Here is a 23,974-nt window from a genome sequence, read left to right as displayed (position 1 = left end):
TCGTAAAATATATATACTACATTGTACAATTGACGGCTATGACATTCGCTCATGGGTATGCGTTATGTTTATACAAAATGTACACCTTAGATTGCAGCACTTTGTAAAGGGGTGAGTTTCGTAATACATGAGTAATAAGTGATAGAGTGATTATGTTCCATCATTTATGATGTCGTCTGATGCATGGTATACGTGATCTGAATTTCGTGCCATGGACGATGGGACATGTAATCATTTCGCTTTCAGGACGTTTCTGTCAAAAATAAAAATAAACACTCAATAAGCAGTTATGAGGCTTTTTAAGCTTGTGCACCGTTAGGGCACTTGCGATGCTCACAAATGTGAGCTTCGAGATCGCTCCTATGTTGCCTAATCGCTACTTCGCGCATTCTGGTGAAAATTACAATCAATAATACATATTGAAAAGTTAGTACAATAGGAGTTTCCGATGTATAACTGTCTGGGGAGCCTCCCGTCAGGAATACTTGACTATAAGTATACAAGTTTGCCAGAGGACATGGAAAGAATAAAATCAAACTTGAGCCTATAGTACAATTAGGAGCCGTGACAAAATTATGCAATAGTTAACGGTGGCAAAACGTCTCGTACAAAAAGAAAAACATTAAAGCATAAGAGCAAAAAAAAGGCAAAGGATCTCGAATATTGATGGGCAATGAAAATATGCATATATTTAGATATTTTTATTATATCTGCATTTATTATGAAAGAGGAGGCACAATACAGTATTTGGGGAAAATAACAGTATGACCACTTGCATAGTATGAGCTAGTAGCTGAATGAATTGACAATAAGTAGTCTTCGTGTGAAATGTTTCGATAGCTAGCGGTAGCGAATTTCAGACTATCATGGCAGAAACGAAGGCAGTCTATTTTTCGTAATTTTTGTTCACTTTTGGCCGTAATATATTGTTGTGTTGAGATAATCGGTTGTTGTTGCTATCAACGATGCAGGAAAACAGAGAAGTCGATTATTACCATCACGACCGTGGTAGATTAAAAAGCCTAACCTCAGGTTGAAAATGCAGTTCAACGGCAGAATGATTAGGTCGGAGTATAGAGGTGAAGCATAAACTGTGAAGGGACTGAAAGATGTAATTCCAAGCGCTTGACCTTGAAGATGAGAAATGCATAACAAGATTACATGAGAATGTATTACCGCCAATTATATGCAATAATTAAGGTGACTCGTAATGAAAACATAATGCAGCGATAGGAGGACATGGCCTTGAAAGACATTTCTAACCACTATTAACCGCCGCATCCCAAAAGAAATTTTATTCATGGCTTATGTGAGTGAATTCGTGTGCGTCTTGGTCGTTCATGAAACCTGCGCGAACGAGGAGCCCATTCATTTCTTGAAAGTGCCTTTTAGCCGGTTCTCGTACGTTTTACTTCACCCCGGAGTCCCGCCGCTCGTTTGACGCAAAGTTTGCACGTTCTCGGAATCAGACAAACGACCACTCTCCTTCCAACAGCTGTCAGCAGAAAGTCTGCAGAAATAATTGCGTGCATTGCTATTCAAGGTGGGGAAGTTGGCAGCGCTTTTCATAGCAGACAGTCCTGCAGAGAAGGAGAGGAAACAAAGCTGCTAATGACGGCAAAGAAGTAAAGGCGACAGTAACGTTAAACGAGGAATACACAAGGAAGCGTAACTTTTATTTACTTTGTCAAAATCTGTTATTTTCTCTTCACTAAACGTTCGGATAAAAACTACTTACGCGAGTATTTTCCAACTGATTAGAACAAATTATTAAAAAAAAAAAATAACAAATCTATTCTTCTGTGTTTTGTCCCATTTCCGTTACTGTTGGTTTTCCTCATATCTGTTTCGTCCCGAGGCACACTCCTTCTCTTCCCAATGTGTTGATGGCATAAAATTGACACGTTATAGCCCAGCCGCTCGACGGGGCATGAACTTGCGGAGTAAAAAGAATTTGGTACATCTGCGGACATTGATGAAGACGCTCAGGGTTAACGTGTTGCACACACCCCCTTAGTTTGAAAAGCCACCGCCGTTTCTGAGTTGGTAAGCAACTGAGCGCGACGCACAAATGTTGTATGTTCAGATCCCGCTCGCTGAATACGATTGATTTTACCTTGTACATGGTGAGCAATTATCTCAAGAAAATACCGTTCGCACTACCGACCTCTTGCGGTTCAGTGGCGCATTTTTGTTTTTCTAAAGCAGAAACATTTCGCTACGCATTCATTAGTTTCAGTGACTTTCTCGACAGTGAATTTATAGCCACCCTATAAGGGGACTCGCGTATGCAAACAGCGACACCGCCTAATTCTTACGAGCTCTCTGGCAGTGTCCTGTCTCACCACCTGTCCTCTCTGTCGGAACCATGCCTAACAAGTGTTAGATGCGTCGAGAACTATGAAAGGCAAGAAAAGGTATCTGGCCCATACAAGGTGACTCATTTTGTTTCCACCACAATATTTACCTGTGTCGACAGGCCCACAGGTTCGCAATCCATCTGGAGTGACGAATAGGGTCACTTTCAACTCGAAGAAGCTGAAAGTGACTTGTGAAACTGAGTATAGGAGAGAAGCCACAATGACATTTCTATTTTTTAGAACGTGGGCACGCCCTGCCACGGGGTCTCAGTAATGAAGGCGCTCGACTACTTAGCCAGAAGACCCGGGTTCGGCCTCGGTCGCAGTTGTCACATTTTGATGTTGTCGAATAGCGACGCGCAAATGTACTGTACGGTGACAATGGGCGTTACAGAAACCTATGAAGTTATTTGAAGCCCTCCACTACGGCGTGGTTTAAGCCTAAGTTGTTTTGGGCCATGAAATCCGATTAAACCACGCCAGAGCAAAATCGTGCAATAAGCGGCTAAGAGCAGTTGAAAAGTTGCAGGATCGCCAGAACAGGTTCCCTCTGACTGCAAGTGTAGGCCTGATATGGAACTAATTCAGGGTGATTCCTCTTTCCATGCTAGCCTTCATACATCTGACGCGATTATCCTAATCAAATGGGAAATGTTATTAAGATATGGTGGGTGCTCTTCCACCTGCTAGTCGCACCTGGCGCTAAAGACCGGATAAAAATGCGGCCACTAGGTCGGTTTTCAGAGCTGTAAAATGGCGAAATGAGAATCAAGCATGCAAAGCGGCACGGGTCGCCGCTTTACGACGGCGATATTCAGCTGGCCACGGTGCAAAACGGTTACCCCAGCTGTATATGACTCGCTGATAGCGAAGTCACGAGGCCGCACTTGCTGCTGCTTCATTACGTTGAGCTAGGTTGACGGCTGGGTTTAATTAAGGGGCTAAGGTTTAATTCTTTAACGTGCCGGTACATTTTTGCGTTTCGCCGCATTCAGTGCCAGAGTAATTTCACCTTTGAGCCGTCTCGGCGAGTGAAGAGGAAAAATAACTGCCCCTTTTCCTCACCTCCTTTTTTTATTACGGTTACTTGATTGTTTTAAACAGTATAATGGTATTAATACAGCTAAGGAAAGTGCTACTAGTAATCCCAGTAGTGGTTGTAATACTGTGTTATCATAGTCACTGTTGTGTGTGATTTACGCTACCACTGTCGCTATCTCCGGTGCTAGGCCGGCCGTGCCTACGAGAGCGCTGCACATAACTTCCCACCCTAGCACGCAGCCCTTGCGTCATGTCCGTTCCGGCGTCTCCCTGTGATCAGGTGACGGCTGCCTAGCGCTGGCGTAGATAAGTGCGTGTCGTACCCCTTCCCTCTTCTTCCTCCCTTGCGGCGGTGCGCACGAGCTTCGCATTCGGCACGGGGACGGAAGCCTGCGCGCCATCCTCTCCCTCCCATCAGCACTGGAGGTACGTTCGGCATATTGCTGCTTGTATTTTCATACCGTTACACTCTGACTAAAGTCTCCGACTTGGAAGCGTCTAAATTATTGCAGTCTGGCTCAACGTTCAACCACTTGCGCTCTGTAATGCCAGCAACCAAAATGAGTAATGAGTCAAAACAAAAAAGGGTACAACTAAACATTCCTAAAGTTTTCAACCTTTTATTCTTCAGACTTAGTGGAGAGCACTGTAAATACTGCACCTCCGAAAGATGCTTCAACTGCTTTTACCCCATTGGTTCGGTGTCAGAGCACCCCCGAAATTTTCTGGGCACCTCTTAGTTTGTTTGTTTGGTCGTGTAAAACATACCGAACGATATTTCTGGCCCTAATGTTGTGATGACAAGCTCTGTTCTTCGACCAATATGTATGTATTAACGTTTGTCATGAAGCTGTTATTTTCTCGCCTCTAGACCCATTTTGGAATGCTATAGTTCCAGCCGAGGCGACGCAAGATGAACAGTTGCCAATTGAGATCGAAAAGCACCACTTCTCAGGTCTTTTTCTTTTTTTTTGCTATGCCTTTTACAGCGAGTGAAAAATATTTGGAAGATCAAGAACGCTGGCGTTGCCATTATCGGCAGAGTTTTTGCAGTATGCTTGCACGGAAGCCATTTTTTTTTGTATTCTCCTCGTTTTCTCCCATGAGAATGCAGTTGGCCAGTGACTTAATTTTTTGTGACGTGCGCAACACCTGCGCTTGATAACAAAGTGACATCCATGCATGTCGGGAGTCGTTTGTAGTCCCTCTGCTTCGCAATGGCATTGTCAGTCGTAATTCGTAGTGCTTTAACCCACCGATCAAAGGGAGCAGAACGCTGTGTCACAAAGCTATTTGCAGGTTAGTCAGCGGAAAGCTTTGTGTGCATATCATGGCTGTGGTCAGTCGCTGTCCGAACAGATTGAAGCGCCAATCTGAACTAGTTCCACCCGTTCCCTGTACCTTCTCTTCAATCCTTTATCTCAAGAATCAATTCATCATCATCATCATCATCATCATCATCATCAGCCTGATTATACTCACTGCAGGGTGAAAGCCTCTCCCATATTTCTCCACTTAACTCGGTTCTGTGCTAGCTGCATCCACTTGACCCCTGCGAACTTCTTAACCTCATCCGCCCACCTAACTTTCTGCCGCCCCCTGCTACGCTTTCCTTCCCTTGGAATCCAGTTTGTTACCCTCAGCGACCATCGGTTATCCTCTCTTCGCACTACATGTCCTGCCCATGTCCATTTCTTCTTCTTAATTTCCACTAGAATGTCGGTAACTTGAGTTATTTCTCTGACCCACTCTGCACGCTTCCTATCTCTTAATGTTACCCCTACCATTTTTCGTTCCATAGCCCTCCAAGAATCGTTCCAAGAATCAATTATATGTCCACAAACATTTTCTGTTCTCAGTATGGGTAGGAGAAAGGAACGGATAGTTTACTGCTTTATTATTCAATTCCTCGGCTTTACATGGAGAGAATCTCGATCAGGGGGAGTTTACCTTCCTCGCAAGTGGCTAACGTAATGCCATAGTTCATATCAGCAATAAAGCGCCATGACGTCTCATCAAATGAGCAGCTGTGGCGCATCTCTCAGAGCTAGATTAGAAGGAACTTATATGTCTACCAAAACTACCTTAGTTACAGCCAGAAGAAAATCACCATATCAGCAGCGGGTATTCTTGCAAAAAACTCTCCTCCGCTAAGCAGAAAACGGCGTAGAGGACCGGAGACAACAAAACCTTTGGGTGCGTGTTTTTATTTTCGTTGGTCTGCATGTGACTGTCCCGTGGTCTCGCGACGTGAGTTCCATCTAAAACAGCTAAAGAATCTTACAGGTGAAATTTCTTCTCTCATGTTCTCCCGCTTTCGATTCCCACCGCCCAGTGACAACAGTGCCTTCACGGGCGAGTAGAGGTCATGTGAATCATAAGCTGGGATATATTCGCTGCTTATTCATATTTTTAATGCAACTATGCGATAGGTTTTTGCAGGAGTAGCTGCGAAACGCGCTTAACAGAGCAGCGACCAAGTGCAGTTTTCGCGTGATTCATGTGACCTCGAGTCGTCCGTCATATCACTGTCATTGCTCGACGGTAGAAATAAAAAAAGAAAACCCGGAAGGGGATGACTGAAAAAACAAAATTTAATAATGAACTACCGTTTCCTCGCGCCATCTACGTGACTGCCCATGTTTTCTCCAGCCCTATTCAGCATTACAAAGACAGAACGCACAACTAAAATTTCTCCTTGAGAAATACGTGCGCTGCTTGGGTTTACAAAGACATTGATGAAATTTGACACAAACATCTTAGCACAAAACGTTTGAGTCATATTTTAGCCCTCTCTTTGTAAACCCAAGTAGCGCACGTATTTCTCAAGATATGTTCTATTTAGCCCGATCCCATGCACTTTTTTAAATTTTGGTATCTGAACTCATAACGCTGCGATTCTGGATAAGAAAAGAAGTAGATATCACAACCACAGCCCCACTCAGCCGAAAACAGTTTATTTCTTGATAGGAACAGCCTCCTTGTCAGCACACTCGACAATGTACCGACAAGAGCAAAAGAAAACACCAGAATATGCCTTAAGAGCTGGTAAAGATGGCTCGTTAAAATAACACGTTGGGCCACGAAGCAGCAGATTGAAAATATTTAGCAGGCGAATAATCTTGGCCGAGAACCAAAATTAGAAGATATTCGATTACCTCCATCCCTCCCCTCATTGAGGCCGCCATCGAGATGGTCAATGTGATGCAATTCCTAACAAATGGCACGTCCCAATCTCAATACAGCACTCAGTGACGGAAACTCCGCCGAGTCATAGATACCCTTTTTGGAGAAAGGCTCTGTTATTCGGGGAGTGCGAACTGTACTTTTTGAAAACGAATCAAATAGAATAGTGCAGCTACAAACATAGGCGAGTACGAATCAAAGAGTCGAACTGAATAGGAATATTCGCATGATTATTCACTACTTGTGTGAATATTTCTACGTGATGAACATTACTCCGAAAGAACAAATCATCAAAGGCTGAAGCCCACGTACCTACAGCTTGCTGAAAGATATGATCTCCGCTAGGAGCACGCAGCAGGGAATGGCCAAAATGGCTGTCTTACCTTTATGACCATTACGGACGAAAACGTAAAGCTCTGCATCTGTGTTGGTTATAGAGCTGATAGTAGCGAGCCATGACCTCTTCACCCAGTTTCGGAGGCAGCATGCTGTCTCGCCACAGAAATGGATCGCGTTACGACGCTGAACGCGCCGAGACCGATCGCGGCTGCTAATTGCGCAGCGTCGGAGGAGACCATCCGTAAACTGGAGGTCGTGTTCTAGAAGTTTGAACATGCACTATTGACTATTCGTTCAGCCAATTCTTGGATGCGCGAGACGACTTTTAAACAGCGGTTGTTTGCTTATCTTGTTTTCGGCATTGTGATTATTTAGTTTGTTTTTTGAACCTTGTACTCCAGCGTCGTTTTCGTGTTTTTCGCACCGCGTCCACTATTGTCCCAAATTCAAGTGCATCATTTGCACCAGCGCTCCATTAATTTGTAATTAATTATTTCTTCTTTGTCGCGGGTCTAACACACTCGGCATACTTGCATGGATGGTTGAGTCTGGCCTCTGTGGATTCTCTGCAACCTGACGCGCTAGTATGCCGAGTCAAAAGCACCTGATTAAAAAATGGAGCTGAAGTTTTCGCTCTTCTGTAATGCCTTCCGCGATTTATTCGGTTATTAAAACAATGCTCTCATAGGTTGTGGAAAAATGAACGATTGGCGGAATTCTTGCCTTCACAAGATGAGGTCAGTCAGACACATAGCGATGACTCTGCAGGTTAACTAAAATCATTTAACAATATTTTTAGCTATTGTACTTTTTTGTTTGTAGTTATATTAAAACTATATGCCCGGCAGTATGGGAGACTAATGTATTTCTTAGGTACAGCAGAAGAATGTAATGTTACCGTATAGTAAACCTGTTGTGTATCAGCCGCAGCGCGTGAAGCTTTCCACCTGCAGAAGGTAAACAACTCCTGGCACAAGAAATAGCAGCGACATACAGGGGAGCATTTTTGGCGCGCGATATCAACACCTATCTGGGCCCAATATCAAGGGCAGATACCTGTGCACTCAGGTGTGCCGAATGAAATAGTGAATGATGCTCGACTTTCCCTGCGGTCGCCTAAACGTTCGTTACCCGATTTTAGTTTATTATAACGATGAGGGTGCACTTGACTCCACGAATAATGAACCACCAGAGAGTGAATGACAGAGTCTTGAAAGCCATGCTGCGCCTATGCGTATACTTCTTCCACACGATGTTCTTCTTCCTTTTGAGTCGCTGGATATCATTTGTGCTAAATTATATAAAGCGACTAACTGCTTTTAGCCGCGTTCTATAGTCTTATAGTCCCGCAGTTTCATGCGTAGGCGCTTTTTATATCTTAAATTACAACTTCTCTGGCTCTCAGACCGTTCAGAACTGTGCTTTCCATTGTAATGCAAATTACGAACAAAAATGTTTTGAGGCTTATATGTCCCATCGAAACGTTTCCTTCAATAAATATTTGCTTCGAATTCCATCGCTCTGCGCATAAAATTCGACCGGTCATTGACGAAAACTTTATGCGGAATATGTTTCTTTCGCTCAGCTGCTGCTTCAAAACTGGCCTGGTCTTTTTGAAAATCTCCTTTCAATTATTTTCATTTCCAGCTGACCCAGATACCCTTTCAAGGCAGATCTCACAAGGCTCAAAAGGGAGGTCACGACCCACCCGTATTACATGAAATTCACATGTGAAGACTGCATCTTCACATGAAATTACGTTTCAAGAGTAAACAAGAACCTGACATCCAATTGTATTTATATTTATTTATATGTACAGCTAGACAGTAGAGAAAGCTACATTGTTACGTATAGCTGGTAAGCGGGTTAATTCGCTACGCTTCTCTCGTCGCCGGAGGATAGAAACGCGACCTTTTGCGGACATTACGCCCATCCTCGGGGAATTTTTCTTCTTCACGTATCTCTACCTTATTTTCATGTTCGTACGTCAACCTTTCTCCCAGCAACGGTCTCATGAATTTTCGATGAGTTCGCATCTTGTACACACGGACACGTAGCTCATAGTCACCTGAACGTTAGAGAATAATAAATAAAGGACGCACAAGTGAAAAAGCCTATTTACACAACTAAAGTACAAGTTGGCACATTTCACTAACGCATTCGTGCGTACGCCCATTCAGTCCTGAAACATTATTCCTCGTCGGTCTCTCTTCTATATAGACTACGTTGTTAGGGCGCTTGACGACTGCGCCCAAGGATGCGGGGTCGAATCCCGGCCGAGGCAGCCGCTTTTCGATGGGAGCGAAAAGCAAGGTTCCCATGAGCTGTGCGAGAACCCCAGGTGGTCCGGAGTCTCTCATAGTCGCTTCGGGACGTTAAACCCGAAACCATTTCTGGGCGCACATCCAAAGAAGGGAGACAAGCAGCCCTGACTAGTAAAGCCCCAACTGACATGCGTACGTGTAGAAATTTTCTTTATTAGAAACCGTCCGTTGAGAACGAGCATATCGCCCGACTCGGGAATGAAGACCCTCACAGAAACATACTTATGGATATGCAAAAGACGTTCGCTAATTAGGGACCAACTTCGCACAAACAAACATATAAAGAAAACTGCTCTCGCGTGCGCCAGTTAAGTGTTCGTACAGCTTAGATCGCAGGTCACTGTTGCCTCCACTTTTGCGGGGTCTCACATCTATGAAAACTTGGAGGTTAGCTCCATTTCTTTTTGTTTTGTCGTGGCTACGTTTTTGCAGCTTTGAGTTTGCGTCAAATTTTGTGCTTTTCATGAACGAAGTGCCGATGGTACAAATGATCAGGCAGTTTTTGTGTCGACACGCGGGAGATGCGGGCTAATCATGAGAATCATCGTTTCATGTCGGAGATTTTCGATGTAAACTGCTAGGATTAAAAAGGTTTTGGGATGCAAATATGGAGACGAAGAGGAAGACTTGGTAAACGCAGTTATTGCAGACTGACATGACAGTGAGGCTAGGCGAAATGGTGCTAGGTAAAGTACACAGCATAGAACGGTCGATTCAAATGCGACCAGATTAGTATCATCGGATCAGCCGCCTTCTCGACCACCGTGGCAGGAATAGTAGAAACATGAAGTATAACATGGGTGAAATTGTGCACTTTAAACTTCGCGTAGCAAAAAGAGAAGTGTTGACATCTGTAGTGGGAACGATTATGGGGTAGAAACAGAGCAACAATTCTTATGGAAAGAATAGAACGTAGCTCGGCTGTCTTGTGATAACGTCCCTGCACTGCCTTTGACTCCTCGGCTAATGAGAGATGCGACGCTAAACAAGTGAAACATTTTGAAGAAAATCAGTGATGATCTATGTATCTGTAAAATTTAACTTTAGCTTCTCTCTTTCAGTAGCGAAGGGATGAGCTAACAATGTTCGTAATGAATTTGCCTCTCGTGTCAATCTGTCTTACCTGATCTTCTAACTAAACGGGAAGACAACTTTTGCGCCTTAACGCATTCACAACTATTACTTGGGAGTTTTCTCTTGTTGTAATGGTAACGCGACCCATTACAGGCACGTCTCTCATTGAAGAAAGGCTCATTTATTCTCCAAGTCCAAAATACTTCTTTCAAGCACATATTTTGTCAGATTGCCTGTATTTGAAACTTTCTTTAACAATAGCGTTGTCTACTTTCGATAGGACATCGATACCCTCTAAAGTATATTTCGCCATAACCGGCCATCTCGACGTGATGGTGTAATCTCATTTTTAAGCACGTTAGCGGAGGATTCTGCAATATATTATCGGGTTATAGACGACTTACGAATTTATTTTTGCCTTATTTTGCAGGCAGTATGCCCAATTTCACGCTACAAAATGCATATACTCTAAACGTGTCAGCGATGATTGTTTCAAAATCGGAATGTGTCCTGACACTCACAGGAGACGAAACATTTGAGCAGCCTCAAATGCGTGCATTAGAAACATCGGCAACAAACACAGCCTTTTCATTGCAAATTAAGAGCCTTCGCTTATAGTGACTCCTTATGTTTGTGTTAACATTAGGAATCTCATTACACAACATCCATAAGCAGAGCTACCGTCGGGAAGGTTTTAAAAGGAGCCAGAAGTCAATCAAAAAGCAGCCACAGGTATAAGCGTCACTTGATTTTATGCCCATATTTGCATCTAAATAGCAGGGAAACAATATTATAACGCAGTTTTCTCACTTCCAATGTTCATAACAAACATAGTACAAAAGTGTCCTGTTGCTCGGTTGTAAATTATTATTTAGCTGCAGTTGCTTACCTAGAACTGTTATTTCCAGAGCTTCTTGCCAAGAAGTGAGTTGAAATGTTAAAAATAGCCTTGAAGCCGTAGATAAAGCTTCATCGCCGTAAGCCTGTCAAGGATCTCTCCTTGCCAAATTCATTCAAAGACACTAGCGCTCAGTGTGAGTGCAGCAAGCAGGAAGAAGCGCCTGTGGAAGAAGGCCAGGTCGAGACGGCAAGGCAACGGATGCCGTGTCTGGCGTTTTATTCCGATGGACAGAACCCAAGCCGGAGCCAGCGCCGCGGAACGACGATGATGGTATGTACAAGAGGAAGAAGAAGATCATGGTATGTACAAATGAAAGAAGATCCGTGGAGGGCTCACACGCCTCATAAAAATAAGCGAATTTGCCATAAGGATTGAATGCATCTGTGCAGCGCACATATTAAGCTAATAAGGGAACAAAAGGCAGTTTTGCATATCTGTGCTTTGTTTAATGCCGACTGCAGTGCCAGACCCCACTGAGGCCTGAGCGAAGCACTAGGAGCATTTTTCTGTGGGCCCCCGAGCTTTTGGACCAGCGACCGCCACCCCTCGCATCCTGTTCGCGTGGTCTCGCTTGTAATATTTTTGAGTAATACCCTTTTCTAGGTCATTAAGGCGGGAAAAGAAAGAAATTCCAAGAGAAGTGCGAGTATTTTAGGTGTACATGGCGATCAAAAGTTCGCAAGCCACAGCAGCAGCCAGGAAGTCTCAAATTCAGCATCTATGTAAACGGAATAGGCATTCAAAATCTTTATAAATGGAATAAAACGATCCGTTTTGCGTTTCACAACATTAATACATTTATTGCCACCTCATTGTCAGGATATGCCACTGAGATGCAGACTTTGTGGCTCCGGAACTTTTGCGCCCCCTTGACGTTTTGATCCCGTGATGGCCATGCATATGCCCGTCTCTAAAATCGCGCCGAGGGGGCATGCAGGCTGTGTGTACGTGAAAACAGTGCTGAGGTAACGATAACGCAATATGAGTTCGACTTAGATATTTCGTTCTTTTTTCTCTTTCCGGCTTTGGGATGCCGCGTGTGGTGGACTGGTGGCGAAAACAAAGCCGAAAATGCTCGCAGCTGCCACCATCTTGTTTCAATGGGGACGCTGACCCTGCTACATTTCATACATCTATCCATCCAAGTGTCACTGGGTGTCATCCATCCACCCAGCGCTATCCATGCAGACAACCGCAAACGCACGATCGCTGCTCGCAGCCGCGTCGTCTGCTCCGCATCGAATTTCACAGCTTCCTTACATGCGCGCGCTGCCTTTTATCCACGCGTGGGTGACGCAGCATAGCTTTACCCGTGGTTTTCGGCTTATGGCGTTAGACTGGCTGAAGCCCAGCTCGTAGCGTTCTGTTGCTGCAACAGCGATCGTAAAACCGAGTCAGCTTTACACAACAAGTACTACGTCCCTATCCTCGTAGGTGGTCCTGTTTCCGGAGGTCAAAAACTGCGCACTAGCACGAGCTGGTAACCGAACTAGAGTTAGACGTGTAAATACAAAGAATAAAGAGCAGTCCCTGCGCGTATCCAATGTCGCCAAGCGTGTCTTCCCTGTATGCCTCATGAAGAACGTTGCCGTAAGAACGGCATCCCTCGCCTTCTGGTCATTAACCACTCGTCGCTAACGGAAGTTAGCTTAATAATTTTAGGTCACAGCTCTGCAGAAGCGGACTGCCTTCTGGCCACAGTCGGCATGAATCAAGGGACTGTACTTCGTGCCACTGTCGAAAAGGCGTCCTAGAGTGCGCCGAAAGCATACATGGGCTTTGGCGGCGGCAACATCATGCGTAGTCGTTACCCTGATTCAGCGAGTGGTTTGTCATTATGGGCGGCCGCATTTAGTTCCGTAGATATTGTTGAGGTTGTTGCCTAAGTTCCTGTCGTCAAAGCTAGTCAATACGGCCCCGTCCGAGTGAATGGTGACAAAGAGAAACCGCCGTCTCATCGATTCTTTTTTTTTTTTTTTTCTATGTACGCACGGCGTCTGGGGCACTCATCGTTGTTTTGCACGAACGCGTCGATGGGTCTTCATGGGAAGATGGCACCCTTCCCTCTATAGACAGCGGGGACATAGATATCGGCGCTTCCGCACTTTTCTTGACTACCCTACACTTGCGCCTCCCATTCCTCATACTGCCTCTCGCCTTACAGTAACGATGCCGTGTACACCTTTCCTGATTCCTCAGGGCCTGCCCACACGCGCGCCCTGATAGCTATGTTCACGACAAGTTTTTTCTGGATCCGAAGCGTCGTTAAGTGGTCACAGAGCACCGCTTTATCTTAATTTCTTGCTTTTAAGAGCACACATAAACGTGTATATAGCTGTATTATTTGTACGCTGAGGCACGAAATGTACAGAAATGAGCAACCCTGTTTATTCTGTGAAAAATGCTTATTTTGCAAGCCTATCTCCGCCTCCGTCGGCACACGATGCGCTGGTTGGCACGCGCCTCTCCTCACCCGCGCTGCGCGCAGACTGCGCCATCGGCGACCGTGCGCCATGGCCGATCTCGACCGGTGCGCGCGCTCATCTTGTGGTCCTCCAAATGAGACCAGGGTCCGTATTCCGAGTTTGCGTCGTTATCGAAGTGTCGCTTTATAACGTGACCTCGAGTCATTTGATTGGTGGATCATGATGTTGCCACCTCTTCTGGTTCCTTAGTGGCAACACCCGGTTCCGGCGTTTCGACCAATCAAATGACTCAAGGTCGCGCGACATAGCGACACTTCAATAACGACGCAAGCTCGGAATACGGGTCCTGCTTCCCCCACTGCTCTTAACTGGTTCGCCACTGATACTGCTGTTCACCCGCATAAATAGCAACTGGAAAGGCATCTCATGGTTTATACAAACAGCGCGTAATTAGTGCCATCAATGAGATAGGAATAATATTGCGTGCGCAGTGCGATTGCATGACAGCGGAGGCCATCGAATATGTGAACACTTTCTAACTATTGCACAAACGCAAAGCTACATATTATTATAAAATGCCTTTTGACAGGTGTGTAGAAATGTACGCGACCTAAAGCGTCTGCATGGCAAGTTTATGAGGAGTGGGGATTCATGAAGCTAAAAAAAAAAAGAATCTCAATTGCTGCAGTTTTCTTCTAGCGCAAGAGCCAAATCAAGAATTCATGGCGCCCCACAAATCACAGAGTAAAGAACAAATTTTTACGCAGTTAAAATTGGAGCTGTCCAATGCACTCAACTCTAAACTTGATTGTGCTTTACAATGGGGATATATCTGGCGGCTGAAATCCTGCGCGTGTCTGTAGTCACCCGATCGGCCGCATATCTGCGTAGATGTCGTCGGTTTCATGCATGAATAAGCAGCTTTTGATGAAGAAACACGGAGAGCGACAGACAGGAAAAACAAAAAGCATTGTAATTTAGAACTGAACATTCATTTAAATCTACACCCACCATTCTGTGTAAGTGCGATCTGTAGCAAAGGAGTTCCAACAGCGGGGTTCTTCCGCAAATGCATGATATGAGCTGCCGTTATATTAATAACACCTTTCGAGACTGTTGCTGCATGCGAATATTCGTCTGCGGCAACAGTCTCGACGCCCGGTAAATGGCAGCGCTGGGAAAATTGGAGAATGCTGATGGCGTACCAAATGTGCAAGGGGGCATTTTATAGACTAATTACCTCTAAAAAACACAGAGGCCTAGAGAGGGGCCACAACACATTCAAGGTTGAGTCCTAAACGGTAGTATAAGATGATCAGAGGAACATGATTCGCTGAAATATAAATTCACTTTTTACTCCTGTTATTCCTCACATCAAACTTTTGTGTGGGCTATGCAACTGTAGAAAAGCGCTAAAACCTGGCTCATACAAAAATTAGTCCAAGTTCGACAGAACATTGCAGCACGCCTATTATAGTATATCAAATTAGGATATACCTAAACCGGATTTTGAAGTCAATTAACATCACAGATGTTTTTAAGGGCATACATGTATAGATATATATATATATAGGAGCCTGCACTTGAAACGTTTGTGTTTTCATTTTAACTGGCTTGATTCCGGGTACAGGTGGCCGCTTTTTGGTAGAGGTCAAGCCAAACGCAAAGCGTCCGTGTTCTGTGCCACATCAGTGCACGTTAACGAACCCAACGCAGTCCCAGTCCAATATTTCTGGAGCGCTCACCTACGCGTCCCCAATAGCCTGAGTCGTTTCTGGCATCTTTGACCCTATAAACACGACAACAATTCAAACCTCTCTATAACCAAAATTTATTCTAGCAGTGGTAAGTCCGCTATAGATTTTGAGACAAGTGGAAGGAATGGATCAGCGCAACAACCTCCTGCGTTTAAGATACCTTTCATATGCTCGTGATATTTATTATGAACAAGAATGATTCGCCCTTTCGATCGTTCTAATGGCGAAATATTGTTGGGAGGAGATCAGTATTGTGTGAAATACGCTGAAGACGTGCCGATAAAGCAACTATACCTTCTCTTTAATTTTGGTGCACACTTACCCGAATTGAGAGTTTGAAGGCCGTCGCAGCTCTGCGTGTCGGTCTATTACGCGGCTCATGTCAAAGAGTCCCACGAAGCCAAAAGGAATTTTCACCCGTACTCCTTATAGTCAGATCTCAATTCACCTTTTGAAAATGCATTCATGAAATTAAAGAAAAAGCGTCATCATGACAAAAACAACGCAAGCATCAATAAAATCTGTCTGCTGACACAAACAGCAGTTTACTGACCATGACAGTTTATAGCGTTTCGGTCCGAAGCCATATTTTAACAGCTAATGTAGGTGCGGGAATTATAGAACGTGTCTTTGAGGCCGATTGAACAAGTACCCTTTGCACTTGCTTAATATTACGTCTTAATGAAGAAGGGGGCATGACTGCCTGTACGATGGTATCAGAAACAGGGTGATTTCACGAGAGATCAAACTGCCTTATTGTTTTATATTTTTATTTTTGTTTTGTTTTTGGATATAATGCACGCTTAGAATTCAATATATAAACTGTGCAAATATTTTTCTCCTTACGTTAATATTAACGGAGAAAAAATACAATGTCACGCCACAGGCAGACTTTTTGCACACATTGCTGCGTCGGGATTTTGCAATGACGTAAACAAGTGGAGTAATTCAAGGTATGGTTAATACATTTTGTGCAGTCAAACTAAAGGTGCTAAATAGTAAGTTAGGTGTCTTTCCGAATAGTAAGTTAGGTGTCTTTCCGCCATTCTCAGAAAGATAATATTTCCAAGAGAATTTCAAAAAGTACACTTATGAGAATTTAGGCCTTGTTTATGAATTACTTTCTCCACAACAAGAAGCTGCAGCTTCGTCTTCAAGTTTTCCGAACTAATGGGCACTTGTGTATAATCCAGCTCCTTAAGTTTAATTCTTCTAAATCAAGAGAAAGTATTTGGGATCTTGTGTCAAATATTGCATTTTTGACTGAGTTTTTATCAAAAATCAGTTAAAAAAATATCCTCATTTCTAATTTTCCTCACAATTCTACACACAGTGTTCAAGACGTAGGCAAGAAATGATAGGAAACGTCATGTTCCTGATTATGTTACGAGAACTCAAACTTGTCACTACATCATCATCGGCAAAAGCAGCTGCTACTCTACCCTTTGCTTTAAATTTCCCGTAATTGCCAGGACACACATTTTTCCCCAGTGGACGGTATAAACTAATTAATTTTTTACAGGTAGCATCAGCCTGTGACTTAAGCGCGATGAAGCGGTGCTGCTGTCGCCGAATGAAATAATAGAGGAGGGAAGGGTCCCTAATTATTCATGCACAGAAACGTTTACCTTTCTGGGTTGCTGTGAACCTATGCTGTCATAAAAGCCGTGAACATGAGAATATAATACGCGATTTCAAAGGCATATTATTTCTAAAGCATCCACTATAAAATCCACTTGGAAGTGTAAGCGATTGCAAACGCATGTTAACACACTTTCCAATACATAGTTCTCTTTCCCCATTCAACCATTGAAGACAGCGTTTGGTCGCTTTATGGGCAGTAGATTTAAGAACAACATAAGAAGTATCCAATGTGAAAATATTTGACATTATCATGCAAAATGCGTATACTGATGCCACTCCTTCCTCTTCATACGTGTACTTATATAGCTGTGTGTTACTCCGAAACGGAGTAGTGTTTTGTGTATTCATACATGCTGCTTTCGGCTCTAGATTTGTTCGCAGGTGTAGCCACGCAAACTCGATAGCCTAGACAACTTAAACCGAAAGCAGTACCCAACCGGTTTGATAGGCTAACCTCAACATGGTCACCATTTGGGCCAGTTGGTGTGAATCTATATTGAACCAGCGGTACCATGTACTTCTTGTGTTCATGCCTTTCGCGGGTTAAATATGTTAGGCTAACCTCACATCGCAGCAGACCACGTCGTCGGTACTTCCGCCTAATTCAGGGGACTCCGAGCTCCATCGGTAGGTCTTTTGCACGATGATCAGTGCGCACAGCCACTATCCAGCATTTTATACGCTGTGGTTTCAGGATTTAAGACCCAAAATGCGCATCCAGCACTCGTCTTATCTGACCTGGCACATGCCTGCCTCACGCTTGGCAAATTCCGCGACGGTGCGAAAACAAATACCTCCTTCTTTAGAACCATGTCACATGCGTGAGCAAAGAGCTGCCCAACGCATCTCCAAACAAATATCGAATGCTCTGAGTGTGGCCAAACAGTTACGCGTCCGTAAAGTGCTGTTCCCTGCAACAGGATGTGGAAGAAGACTACAATGGCATTTGCGCATTATTAAAACACCAGTTATCCCTTAACAACCAGGCAGCAGGCATCACGAAACGGTCCCTTGTCAGAAAAGCTGAAGAACGTGCAAGTGGTCCTTGAGCTTGCGGACAAACTTCAACAAATGCTTGGCCAGAAAAAAGCTGAGTGTAAAGACTTGCGACTCGTTGCATGAATACATTCATGCACATAAAGTTATGTGCACAAGGCGCTACAGATCCCAACAAGAATTGATATTTGACCTAGTAAGGCAATGCAATAATTTTGAAATTGTTTCGCGCTTCCGACTAGGTTTCGCAGTTCCATTATTCTTTACACACCTCAGCTCACATTTCTTTTCAATTAATGTTTTTATTTTTCCAGAAGCAAAGTGACATCCTGGAAGTGTTCAACTAACAGATTGGCAGGGGCCCAAGAACCTCTGAAACTGGCAGTCAGCGGCAGAACACACATGGACTGGTCTAAACAAGTGCAAAACAGCGTGCTCAAATTATCAACGGCTGTCAGGAGTACAATTCTAGATCCAAAGCAAGGGAGATACATTCAATTACAAGAATAACAAGCGGAAAGAATTATCTTGTCGTGTTGAGACTCTACTGTCGAAAGAAGATCAAAATCATTTAGAAAAGAATACATAATTTCATAATGCATATCCCGGGCACATTTAGATTGAAACTCTATTGAAACTAGTTCGTGCTCAGAATGTTGACGTCCGAAAGAAAATGAAATCGAAGCAAAGCACAAAACAGTTTCAATAAGAGAATGTCTGAATTCTCTTACTGAAACTGTTTTGTGCATATGCTTTCATTTTATTTCGTTTCGGACGTCAAAATTCTGAGCATCCGCAGCGCAAAAAAAAATAAATAATATTTTGATTATCTGCTCATGGCCTCGACTATGCCTCAAATATGGCAGAGTATTTATTAGAGCTGTGGACAGAGTAGCAGCTGCTTTACGTTCTCCCTTGAGGTGCTTTTGCCGATGCTGGAGAAGTGACAAGTTTGATCTCCCATAACTTGATAAAAAACAAAATAAGGCAACATATCTTTTCATATCCTTTCTTGCCTGCGGCTTAACTCATTCGTTAATGAATTCTGAGCAAAATTATAAATGTATTTTTTATAAGTGATTTTTGAAAATAACTCGTGCCGTCAAAAATGAATGCTCGGGATTAGTTTCTTTAAGCTTTCCCTTGATTTGTAAGAATTAAAGTTAGCTTGAGTATTGCACAAGTGCAGATTGGTTCGAAAATTTTGAAGAAGCTGCGACTTCTAGTCGCGGAGAAAATAATTCCTAAACGAAGCCTAATTTCTCATAAGTGTACATTTTGAATTTTTCGTTGGAAGCATTAACTTCCTCAGAATGGTGGAATGACGTCTAACCGACTCTTTTTCACCTGTAGTCTGTCTGCACAAAATATGTTAACCATAGCTTGAATGACGCCACTTGTTACATCATTGCAAAATCCGGACACAGCGATGTGTGCAAAAAGTTTGCCTGTAGCTTGACATCCTTCTTATTTTTTTTCTCTCTTAATATTAACGTTAGGACAAACATTATTGCACGGTTGACATAAAGAGTACTACGCCCACCCAATGTATATAAAAACAAAATAAATTAAAGATATCAAATAACTAGGCAGTTTGATCTTTCGTGGAATCAGCCAATAGCATTTCAGCCAGACTTTCATTATCTATTCTCTTGATATGTGCGCTCAGAAAAAACGAACAATGATGAAATGGCATGCATCGGCGATTTCATTAAGACACTTCTATGACCAGCAAGCGAGCACAATCAGCAAATGATGACATAATCGTCTGTTAAGAACAGCTACAAAGGAAAGACAGTTTGTCGTATACTAAAGAACAACCTGAAATGTATATGGCGGAAAAACAAGCGCTGAAGAGGGACTCCACCAGACTCAAAAGAGCGAAACGAAGTGTTTTGAAGCAGAGGTTCTTATTACGAATGCCGCATGAATGTCACGAAATTTTATGCATATATTGAACTTTTTTTTTGTTTCTGAATAAAACACTTGAACGGCATAGATGAGATTCGAAACTCACAAAAAATTGTGAACTTTGCTCGTTTAAACAGAGACATTTGTCTGCCCATTTATGAAATGGTTTGTCCCTAATTGGTGAGATCTCAGAATTCAATGGGACCTACTATTAGGATACTAAGGCATGAGAACCCTCAAATACAGTAAATATTCAGAATCCCATGAACCTGATGCCAGCTAGAAGGCTTTCCTTTCTAGCCCATTGTGGCAACCGAAATTAAGGTTATGAGCAGCACCCGAACATTCACAAAACCACTCAGTTACGCGCAAAGCATCAAGTACACTGCTTTTGTCAGAACAGAAAATGCAACGTCACCAGCATAAGCGAAGATGTTAATTTGACATTTCTATGCTGAAAACCGTTGAATATCTGAGGTCTTGATGATACTAAGACATTAAGGCTCAGTTTCTGAAGCGAACAAAGGCGATAGCAGTCATCCCTTTCGAACACACGATTTAATTGGAATAGGTTCCGTTAAATTTGGATGAACAGTCAGCCTTGTAGCGGACGCTTTATAACACCCTTAAGGCCAAATATTACCAATGTTCGCACTCTCCAAGACAGCAAGCAAAAATCAACAGCGCGAACCGACAAATGAGTTTTAACGGAGAAAAGTTCATTTTATAAATTGTTACCGGGGTTCTTGAGTATATGTCACCTACTAGGGGCAGTTATCGCAAGTTTTAATAGATTCATCAACGCCTGCCCGTTGGTCATCTTAAGACCAGAAAATGCTTCTTTAGAGTGACTAAATTCAGACCCACCTATCTGGTTGCTGCTCCGCTTAAAGGGCCGCACACGACAGTCGATGCAAACACTAGGAACACTTGCAGTGTCAGTTTAAGTATCACTTCCATTACAACCCCCCCCCCCCCCCCCCCCCTTGCTTGTCATGTATTGGGTTCAAAGTGTAAATGTGTGCTTCGAGATGACAGCCGACTATCATTGCTGCAATAAAGCGATTGATCACATACACCAACAGCCATAACAGGCTGCAGTACATGAGTTATAGAATAATGTAATAATAATATAATAGTGTTCTTCATCGTGAGCTGGATTTGAAAGGATCGAGCAAGGTTTTCATGGAACCGGTACTAATGCAAGCACGCCTCGCGAGCAGAGCCGCCGTGTCAAGACCTTTCATGCAGTCAACTTGCTTTGTGCCCTTGCGCAACGAATGAATGTTGTGGCGTATTCATGTCATTAATGCGAAGAGCGATTTACCATAATTATTCGCTATAACCTTAGGCTCCGCATGGGTGCAGGGGAAAAGAAAAGGAGGCGGCACTGTTGGCGGCATGCCGAAGCGCAAAATGGTGTTGCCTGCCGCCAAAGTACCGGCCATTCAAGGAAAATTCTCCAAGATTCCTAAAGACATTGGGCTCGAAAAAGATAAAATATTTTTTCAGGAACAAATTCGCAGCCGCGGCATACATAACCGTATTAAAGATATCTTGTAATTAAAGAGCTACGTAACTAAAACCCACTAATAAACTTTTTTCATTCACCAAGCTTGATATAGTATTAAGCGCCAAAGGGGAGTTCGAAGCCGCGGACAAGGCGATGCGGCATCAATTTTCTCCGTTCAATTGAAGAGGCTCGGAAGGACTTGTCATGCGAGTTGCGTGCGAGCTAAAATGCGTAAACTTCTGACCCGTAAACAAGAAACTTCGGTTTAGATAGTGAATGATAGTTATTTACCAGTCATCAATTATTTTCCTGTCATGCTGTTACCACCGGAGAGCCGATGTACTCTTTTCAGAGCAGAGGCCACGAGCCATATCACCGCGCTCCCGCACTGGTGTCCTCGCCTCATCAATTCAATAGTTAAAACATTAATTAGTGAATTAAGCGTAGTATGAGACCCTGGTCTCGTACTACGTTTTCTTTTCCGCAGCTACCTTCTGGAGGGGCCCCTCATATCGCATGTTTGACTTATCATGGTAACTCAATGGGTATGGCTTTCGGTCCCAGGTCCCATGGTCCAGGGTACATCCCGCATTTTATTTTTATGCATGAGGCGCCCATCCGCTTTTCGATGTCAACACAACGCTATGTGGTTTTAATTATTCCGCAACCCTAGACTGAGACACCCCGCATAACAACCAAGGTGTTTCCTTCACTTTGGAGCAAAACTCTTTCTTTATAGCCGACAAAATTGTGCAATGTAGTGTAGGCGTGTTCGGTGGACACACCGGGTGATGCATCAGACAGCATAGCCAGGCCAAAGAATGCCGGTTGATTTCCGGATCAAAGAGAATGTAATAACCAGAGGGGCGAGGGAAAGAAGGAAAAAAAATGAAAAGATCGGTGCCTTCGCCGGTTCATCGTGGCGATTTATTGCTTCTGCTACCAGCAGCATACCTTCCTCCTAATACCCATAGCGATGCAAAGGTTTCTTGACCCGGGTTGACCTGCGAAGCTGTGCCTCCTGGGGAGCAGGATCAGCGGGTGCTGATATAGGTGCGTTGTTCCGTATAGCCAGCGGATGGTCCACTGGTTATGCTGCTGGACTGTCTGCACCCGTGAGTGTGGATCCCTCGATGTAGCGCTTGCGTATTTGATCAACATGACGACGAACCACCACTTTGTCTTCCTTCTTGACGGTGACTAGTCGAGCGCCTGTTGTCGACTGCACCTTTCCAGGTGTCCACCTGTCAAACGCCGTAGTTACGAACTAATACCGGGTCCCCCGGAGCGACACCCCAGCTGGCGTCGTCCGAAGTTGGAGTAGCTGTTCTGCTCTGGACTGGTTTCTTCTTGAGAGGAAAACACATGTCAAGTCTGGTGCGTAGTCGATAACCTAACAGTACTTCCGAAGGTGACAGGCTCGACTGCCTTGGGGCATTCCTGTAGCGACACAAAACTCGTGCGAGTGCAGTTGAGAGATCCGCTCCAGGCATCTTCTTGAACCCACCCTTAACCGTTCTGACTGCACGTTCTGCGAGCCCATTGCTTTGTGGGTGGTAGGGCGGTGTTCGAATGTGGGCAATGCCGTTTCTGTTCATGAATTCGGCGAAATCCGACCCTGTAAAGGGCATGCCGTTATCAGTTACTCCAGTGCGTGGTAGTCCGAACTGGCTGAAGAGCGTACGCAGGACCTTTACCGTGCTGCTTGACGTTGCCCGCGAGCAGAATGGCCTCGATTCATTTGCTGTAGGAATCTACCACGATCAGCAACATTTTGTCCCTGATAGCTCCAGCGAAATCTAAATGCAATCGGAACCACTTTTCCTCGGTAGCTGGCCAATACTGGCTAACGGGCTGGAGGCATTGGTAAAGCCTGGACACAGTTTCTTGGATTCATAAGCAATTTGGCTAATGTCCCGTTCGATCTCCGGCCACCGAAAGTTGGACCACGACCTTCTTCATGGTGCAGACGCCCTAATGGGCTCCGTGCGATATCATCAGCAGTCTACCGCGTGCCTGTTTGGGGACTATTACACGATGTCCCCATAGTAGAAGGCTATCCTGAACAGATACCTCATGTCGCTTTTTGTAGTAATGCAACATCTCAGTCTTACCGGTGCAACATGCGGTGGACCAATCCTCATGAACGTACCTGCCGACAAGTGCTAGTACCTCGTCCGTTGCTGTAAGGGACCGCAGTTCCTCTATAGTGATGGCCGACTGGTCCCACTGGTACATGGCGAGGACAAACTCTGCGTCGCCTTCCGATGCAGTCTCCGTTTCCAGCAATGTTCGAGGTAAACGGCTTAGGGTGTTCGCGTTAACCATCATTTTACCGGATTTGCATAGCAGCTTGTATTTGTACGCTCCCAGCAGAAGAGCCCATCTTTGTATTCTCGCGGCGGCCATGACGGGGGTCTGACAATCCATTCGGAGAAGGCCGATGATCCGTCACCAGGGTGAACTTTCTACCAAGGAGGCAGTCACGGAAACGTGAAACGC

At 44.2% G+C, this 23,974-nt stretch overlaps 1 protein-coding gene across 1 annotated transcript in view; it reads left to right on the top strand.

Moving 5' to 3' along the window:
• Positions 1-3,723: 3,723 nt before the first annotated feature.
• LOC146171639 (solute carrier family 22 member 4-like) overlaps positions 3,724-23,974 on the top strand; it is a 156,191-nt gene continuing 135,940 nt past the window's right edge. The window contains exon 1 of the mRNA XM_084586465.1: positions 3,724-3,827. The gene's annotated coding sequence lies outside the window, so the exon portion shown is untranslated. The remainder of the gene's footprint in view (positions 3,828-23,974) is intronic.

The sequence above is a fragment of the Amblyomma maculatum genome, unplaced genomic scaffold, assembly GCF_055883805.1.
Source record: "Amblyomma maculatum isolate TAMU_Amacu unplaced genomic scaffold, ASM5588380v1 scaffold_19, whole genome shotgun sequence".
In the NCBI taxonomy this organism is placed as follows: Eukaryota; Metazoa; Arthropoda; class Arachnida; order Ixodida; family Ixodidae; genus Amblyomma; species Amblyomma maculatum.
The sequence above is the reverse complement of the archived record's forward strand: the minus strand, read 5'-3'. Positions and strand labels throughout refer to the sequence as shown.